This window comes from Anomalospiza imberbis, chromosome 3 (genome assembly GCF_031753505.1).
Source record: "Anomalospiza imberbis isolate Cuckoo-Finch-1a 21T00152 chromosome 3, ASM3175350v1, whole genome shotgun sequence".
Lineage (NCBI taxonomy): Eukaryota > Metazoa > Chordata > Aves > Passeriformes > Viduidae > Anomalospiza > Anomalospiza imberbis.
In genome coordinates, this window is record NC_089683.1 from 8,685,175 (window position 1) to 8,692,020 (window position 6,846).

At 39.3% G+C, this 6,846-nt stretch overlaps 1 long non-coding RNA gene across 2 annotated transcripts; it reads right to left on the minus strand.

The window, feature by feature from the left end:
* Positions 1-2,713: 2,713 nt before the first annotated feature.
* On the minus strand, positions 2,714-5,534 carry LOC137470236 (uncharacterized). Of its 2 annotated transcripts, none has more exons than XR_010996959.1 (3): positions 5,406-5,534; positions 2,976-3,179; positions 2,714-2,842 (listed from the first exon to the last, which is right to left on the minus strand). It is a non-coding gene; the product is annotated as an uncharacterized lncRNA (long non-coding RNA). The 2 variants fall into 2 exon arrangements; XR_010996958.1 differs by lacking the exon at positions 5,406-5,534 and adding an exon at positions 4,716-4,984.
* Between the last annotated feature and the right edge of the window lie 1,312 nt (positions 5,535-6,846).

A 6,846-nucleotide genomic window follows, 5' to 3' on the forward strand; every position in this document is an offset into this window, starting at 1 on the left:
TATATCACATTCTCTGGTCTTGTATGTTATCTCCACTGTTGCTATATCTGTCTTCCTCTTATCAAGGCTGAATCCTCTAATCATAGTGTCCCCAGACTGATTCTTTGTCTCAGTCTACTCTCTTTGCCTTATTGTACTTTTGCTGTAGTTTTGCTGCTGTCCTGAGTGTTTTCTAGTTTGTGCAGCTGAAGAATCATTGAAGACTCATAAGACACAATAACCCTGCAGCCATTTCCTCTGGATGACTTTAGAAGGAAAATTGCCATAATTTCAGTGAATCCTTCACTCCCTCAATGTGCACAGAGCCATCAGAGTTATTTGTAGGGAAGCTTCAGTATGTCTGTGGTGAACACTCATTTTTTCCCCCCAGGCTGATTGCTGACTTGTAGATTTCTGTTGTGGTGGTAGAAGATGCAGTTCTAGTCTCACAATCACTGCAAAAACAGTAAGTGCTGGATGAAAAACACTAGACTAGCAGAGTATCTGGTAGGGTTTTTTGTTGTTTTTGCTTGTTTGTTTGTTTTGGTTTGGGTTTTTTTGGGGGTTTTTTTGGGTGTTTTTTTTTTGTTTTTTTTTTTTAATAACAAAAAAAGATCACAAACCTTTGCAAACAAGCAACAAAGCCTATCTCATATCTACTCTTATTCTGGCTTAATTCCAGAGAAAGTAAATACATTAATTTCACTTCAACTAGTGAAATTTTGGCAACTAAATTTATTCACTTTATTTAAACTAGTTAAATTTTGGGAAAGTTTTCAGCCAAATTCTGTAAACAAAATCTTTCAATAGAAACTGTTAAGGAACCTTACTAATAGTCATTGTCAGTAGTCCTGTCTATAACTTGGTGTGTGAAGAAAATCTGCACAACTTGCACCTAAACCTGTAAGGCTCTTTGGAGACAGTAGCCATAGCCATTATCTGGCATTTAGCATAGTGGGAAATATCCTGACTGAAATATTTTTACAGATCTTTAAATATGAAACACTACAAACTATTGAGGTTGAATAGTATGAAATTAAAAAAATATATCTGCAAGTGATAGAATAAGAAAACATTACAGTCCCTATCCACTCTGCACTGGATGTGGATCAAAATGAGCTGTTCTGATCACAATACAGGAAAATTAAAAAAACACATGCTGTCTGCCTCAGACATACTTGCTGAATTGTGCTGTGCAGAATGGATTATTTAGAAGCATGTTTTAAAACCCCTGAAAGCAATGGATTCTTTTTTAAGAAAACTGATATACCTGGCATCTTTGGTAAGTCCTTTTATACTTAATGTGCTGCACATTTCACCATCTGCTTTGCCTCACTTGAATAGACAGCATTTCTGATACCTGGTAAGATGATTTCTGTGTCACACATTTAATGTGGGTCCTATGTAACCATTTGTTTTGTAGTTAAGGTAAGCTAGAAGTGAAATCTCTTCCACAGTGGGTGTGAAAGATACACATTACATCTGATATGCCAAAATCAAATCTAAACTTAGTAAAAAAAGCCCTATAAAATGAAACTAAAGATTCTATATGTAACTGTATTGCATAGCTTTTGCACACACCAAGTTTAAACCTGAATCTTTCAATTTAAAATAATAGAAATAAGTGAGCATGAGGTGAAGGCTACCTGACAGTTTTCTCCCTGTTTCATGATCACCTGGTCTCATTCCCTTTATATGCATACCATTCAAACATCCATAGGTGTTTGGAATAAGATGTAAGGGGTAGAGACCTATCTTCAAGATCCAGTGTGAGGCCAGTGTTTGCCATTAAACTTGACACCATTAAACCTGGGGGCTCAGTTTGAAGCCAAGACATCAACATGCAAATAGCCACATGTGGCTCCTAATTTTTTTTTTTAAGCCAGTACCTCTGAGTCTTCGCCTGGAGATGGTAGAGACAAAACAGGTACTGAAGGAGAGCTAAATGTTTTTGAAGGTAGCTGGAGGTCAGGGCACCAAAAAGAACTTCCAGAAAGGCTTCAACTCTTTTGAGTGTGTTAATCCAACCTGTCAATCTGTGTCTCTCCCTTTAGTGACAAGGATGTCGTGTGGGACAGTGGACAACTAAAACCATTTCCAATGTCCTGTAGTGTCTCTAGCTGTCTCCAGAAATCACATGTTTCATGTAGACTATGCAGTATATTTACGAGTCCCAAATGGCTTTCAGGAATCTGACAGCCCCTAAAATGCTGTTAGATGACCCTGCTAAATATTTTAAATAGAAATAAAGCACAGACAGTGCATTAAATTATCTTTTGATATATCTTGCCTCTTTTTATTATTCAAGAATTAGCATGACCCTCACCAGTAACTGCCTACCAAAAGAAGGTATTAATTCAAAATGTGATTTAGAACTATTGTATATTTTTATTATATTTATGATGATGTTTGTGCAAAGGGTAGTCCATAAAGAACTGTTCAGAGTCCCACAGTGTATTTCAGAAATAAAGATGCCAGGGAAGGGACTTACAGCACTTTAAGATGTATCTGGACCTCGTAGTTTCATCAGTATTACTGCATTAGCCACAGTAGGGATGTCTGTACCATTTTAGTCTTCTGCTCTTCGAGAAAGCTATTGCAACTGAGGTGAAAGAGGCACAGCATCTGGCCATTTGTTCCCAAAAGATACTATGGAAAGAATTACCAACAGACTTCTCTTCATCCTTCAGCAGTCCCTGTATCATCCTTGAATATGTTGGAACACGAGCAATACTGTGGGAAGACTACTTGTGTCTGCACAGCTTTTTATTTGCTTTAAAAACTGCTTCTTCCTTTTACTGGTACTCCTTGGCTTCTCTCACCCCACTCTTTTCCCCTTCATTTGTCTTGGTGGCATCACACACTGCAAACAAAGAACAAGGAAATAAAATGGAGACTGCTACACTCATGATGCCTTCAGGAAGCTTAAGGGAGGACATAACAGCATTCACATTCACAGCAAGAAGGCAAGGAAAATGTGCGAAAAATGTTTGCACCTGATGAGAGTTTCCTGAAATAGTTTTGTCCTGTGCTGACAGAAAAGGGGCCACAGACTGGCATCCTTGCTATTCCTCTGGCTGCTGTGGGAAGGTATTTACATGTTCACCTTTAGGATGGGCAAACATATCACACTCTGTGAGTCACTCCTTGCAGTGTCCCCCATGGAGCTCTTGTTTTGTAAAAAAATAGGTTTGTTTTTCCTGTCATAATGTATTACAAATGAATAATAGGAAGAAAGAAACAAACCCAGCAACAGCAATAACAACCAAAAAACTCCAACCCAAAACATTAATCTCTTTGTATTTAAACTTCAGCCAAACTGGAGACTCATCAGATAAATCATAATTTTTTCCTCAAAAGGTTTGATCTTGCAGACTTCTTTTACAAAGCCTTTTCCATTATCTCCTTCTCCAACAGCTGGCATCTCATTCTACTGTTAACAGTTCCAATTAGGGTAATCACTCAAAAACTGTAGCAGAAAAAGACACACTGAAAACAACTGCTTTATCTCTTTCAGGTATTTCTTCTTTTGCATAAACACTTAAGCAATTTAATTTTGCCTGAGTGCTTTCTCAAAGGAGATTTCTGCTGAATGAGAACAACCATAAATCAATATAACCCTGCTTTTTTGGTCGCCTCTTCTTTTTAGTGCTCACAATAATGAGATACAGCTGAATTATGTTAACAGTGATTTTTATTATTATACTCCCCTCTAAAGCACCTGTTGGCATGGTGGATGGTCATTCTACAAAGTTAAAAATAAGTCAGCAAAATCCTATGACGAAGGGTCCTCTCTTGTTGTCTCTAGTTCATAATTTTATACTGTTGAGATAACATTGGACACATGAAGTGATGTGCTGAGTAACCTATTACATGGTTTATTACAAAAAACCCAAAAAAAATCCCCCAAAACACCAATAAAGGAAACTAATTGTAATAGTGTATTGTATTCTGCTAATACAAACCCAGAGCTCTAGGCATATAAATGCCAGGGTAGTGGCCCTTCCTGGGAGAAGACATGATTACTGAGTAATACGTAAAATTGAACATGAGCCTCTCCAGATAAAATTTATGTTGTGAGAAGCAACTAAAGCAGCAAGACAGCCTGGCCAAAATGTTTTAGTGTCCTCTATCAGGTAGCTGTTAATTCAGAAGTGAATCTGTAAAAAGACCATTTTTGGCTGCTCAGAACACACCAGGAGATAAAGATACCAGAAATCTAGACTTTAGCAAACACAGGCCGTGGGTTTTTTTTTTTGTTTTTTTTTTTTTTTTTTTTTTTTTGTTTTTGTTTTTTTTTTTTTTTTTGATATATTAAAGAGTGAAAAAGAAGGAACACATTTATCTAGGTCCAGCAAGCCCAGAAAGGCTTCCATCCATTCGTAGGGATATGTACAAAACCTGATTTTACACAATGGGGTGGGAGCATAACAACTGATTTATTCTCTACCCTTTAGCCTGAAGCATCATTACGTTTTCTGCTTTTACAGAACCTTGTGGTTTAGCTCTGTGTATCATCACAAACCTGATGAAAAACTAAAATAAGTGTTGAAGGCACATGTACATTACAACCAGCTTTGCTATACTTGAGCAAACCCTGGGAATACAAGGTAGACAATCTCACCTCCACACCCAGCAAGATCATGGAGCAGGATCATGGAAGACATCCTCCTGGAAACCTTGGTAAGGCACGTGTGAAATAAGGCAGTGACTGATGACAGCCAACAAGGCCTCACTGAGGACAAGTCATGCCTGACTAATATGGTGGCCTTTTATGAGGGGATTACAGCACTGGTGGATAAGCAAAGGACTTGATGCCATGTACCTGAACTTGTGCAAAGCATTTGACACTGTCCCACATGAGATCCTTGTCTCTAAACTGAAGAAAGTTGGATTTGACAGATGAACCTCATGGTGAATGAGTAATTTGCTGGATGGTGGCACCCAAAGAGTTGTGGTCAATGGCTCAATGTTCAAGTGGGGGCCAGTGAGGAGTGTCATCCCCAGGGGTGCTGTTCAACATCCTTGTCAGGGACATGGAGAGAGGGACTGAGGCACCCTCAGCAGGTTTGCTGGTGGCACTGATCTGTGTGGTGCAAGTGACATGCTGGAGAGAAGGAATGCCATCCTGAGGGGCCTGGACAGGCTTGAGAGGTGGGAATGTGGGAACCTCCTGAAGCTCAGCAAGGCCAAGCAAAAATCCTGCATCTGGGTCAGGGTGATCTCAGGCACAAAACTAGTGTGGGCAGTGAATGGATTGAGAGCACCCCTGAGGAGAAGGATTTTGGTGTAGATGGTCAACGTGGCCTGGCAATGTCCACTTGTATCCCAGAAAGCCAGCTGTGTCCTGGGCTACATCAAAAGCTGTGTGGCCAACAGGTTGAGGGAGGTGATTCTGGCCCTCTGCTCTGCTCTTATGAGAGCACCTGGAGTGCTGCATCCAGCTCTGGAGCCCACAACCTAAGAAGGAGATAGACCTGTTGGAGAGTGTTCAACGGAGACCATGAAGATGATCATGGGGCCAGAGTATCTCTCCTCAGAAGATGAGCTAAGAGAATTGGGGCTCTTCAGCCTTGAGAGGAGAATTTGAGCCACCTGATCAGATTGAAGCTGTTTGTACTCATGGCAAAGGAGTGGAACTAGATGACTGTTCTTTCCAACCCAAACAGTTCTATGATTCTGTGATTCTTTGATTCTGTGATTTACCATTCCCAATATATTTGTGCATAATCTGTTTCTGAAAACCTCCACCAGTAAATATAAATGACTGAAATGAATATTCAAGGCAAACCCTCCCAGAAGGTTAAAGTACATTTTTAGAGCTCACTGCTATTAAACAACCTTGACTTGGATCCCACAGCTTAAGAGCTCTTGCTAACAGGTTTGCCACTTGCCAATCAGTCAGCAGATTGAAATTAGTGTCAAAGGAGCAGCAGGCAGAAGGGGGTCACACAGCTCTCCTCCCCTGCTCTGCCAGTTATAAACACAAAGAGTTTCCTATTTCAGAACATTTAACAGGATTTTAAGACACTGTTGCTGACACACATAGCTGGTGCTTCACTCTCATTGCATCTGGGAGAGATGATGTGTCAGAAAAATATGGAAGAGTAAGGGGAATTTTGGAGTATTATGAGTAGTCACTGTCCTAATTTATGTCTTATTTTGCCCTTGTGCTCATTTCAAACCCTCTCCTTCTAATAAAAACATTCACAAATTAGACATTATAAAGTCAAATGAGTCCTTTAAATGCTGCTTTGTGACAAACACTCTGAACCATGGCTGTATAGCAATTCTAAGGGTTTACAGAAAAAGTTCTCTAGGGATGCAAAAGCATTGTAACAGTTATCCATGTGCTGTGTAAACTTTTCAGGTCCCATAGAGCACTACAGCTCCAAAAGTACACATCAGTTATTGAACAATGGGCAGGTAAGCAACTATCAGTAGAAAATGAATTATCTTTTAAAGTTTCATTTCACATTTTGGAAAATATGGAAAGAAAAATCAGTAATAATAAATGGACCTTAAAAAGAGCAATTATTAAAGTCTCTGTGGTTCGGACATTCTGAGATTAATAAATGAAAATAATTTCTGATCTTCTCTTTTGTTAGACTCTTCTACCCCTTTCCACAGACACAGAGAAAGCTTCTTTCTACAGCAATATGCAGCAGCACAGGCATTGCAAAGTCAATCACAGGTTCCCCAATTACTAGAACCTGTCAAGTCTAGCAGACATCAGTTGATGCTTGAAGACATCAGTGCTGTTATTTTTATCACTGCTCACTAGACTTGTATAATTTGGTTATGCTAAAGACTGGAATCTGCAATTTTTTCCTAAGTACAATAGAGCAACAGTACTAATAGAATTCA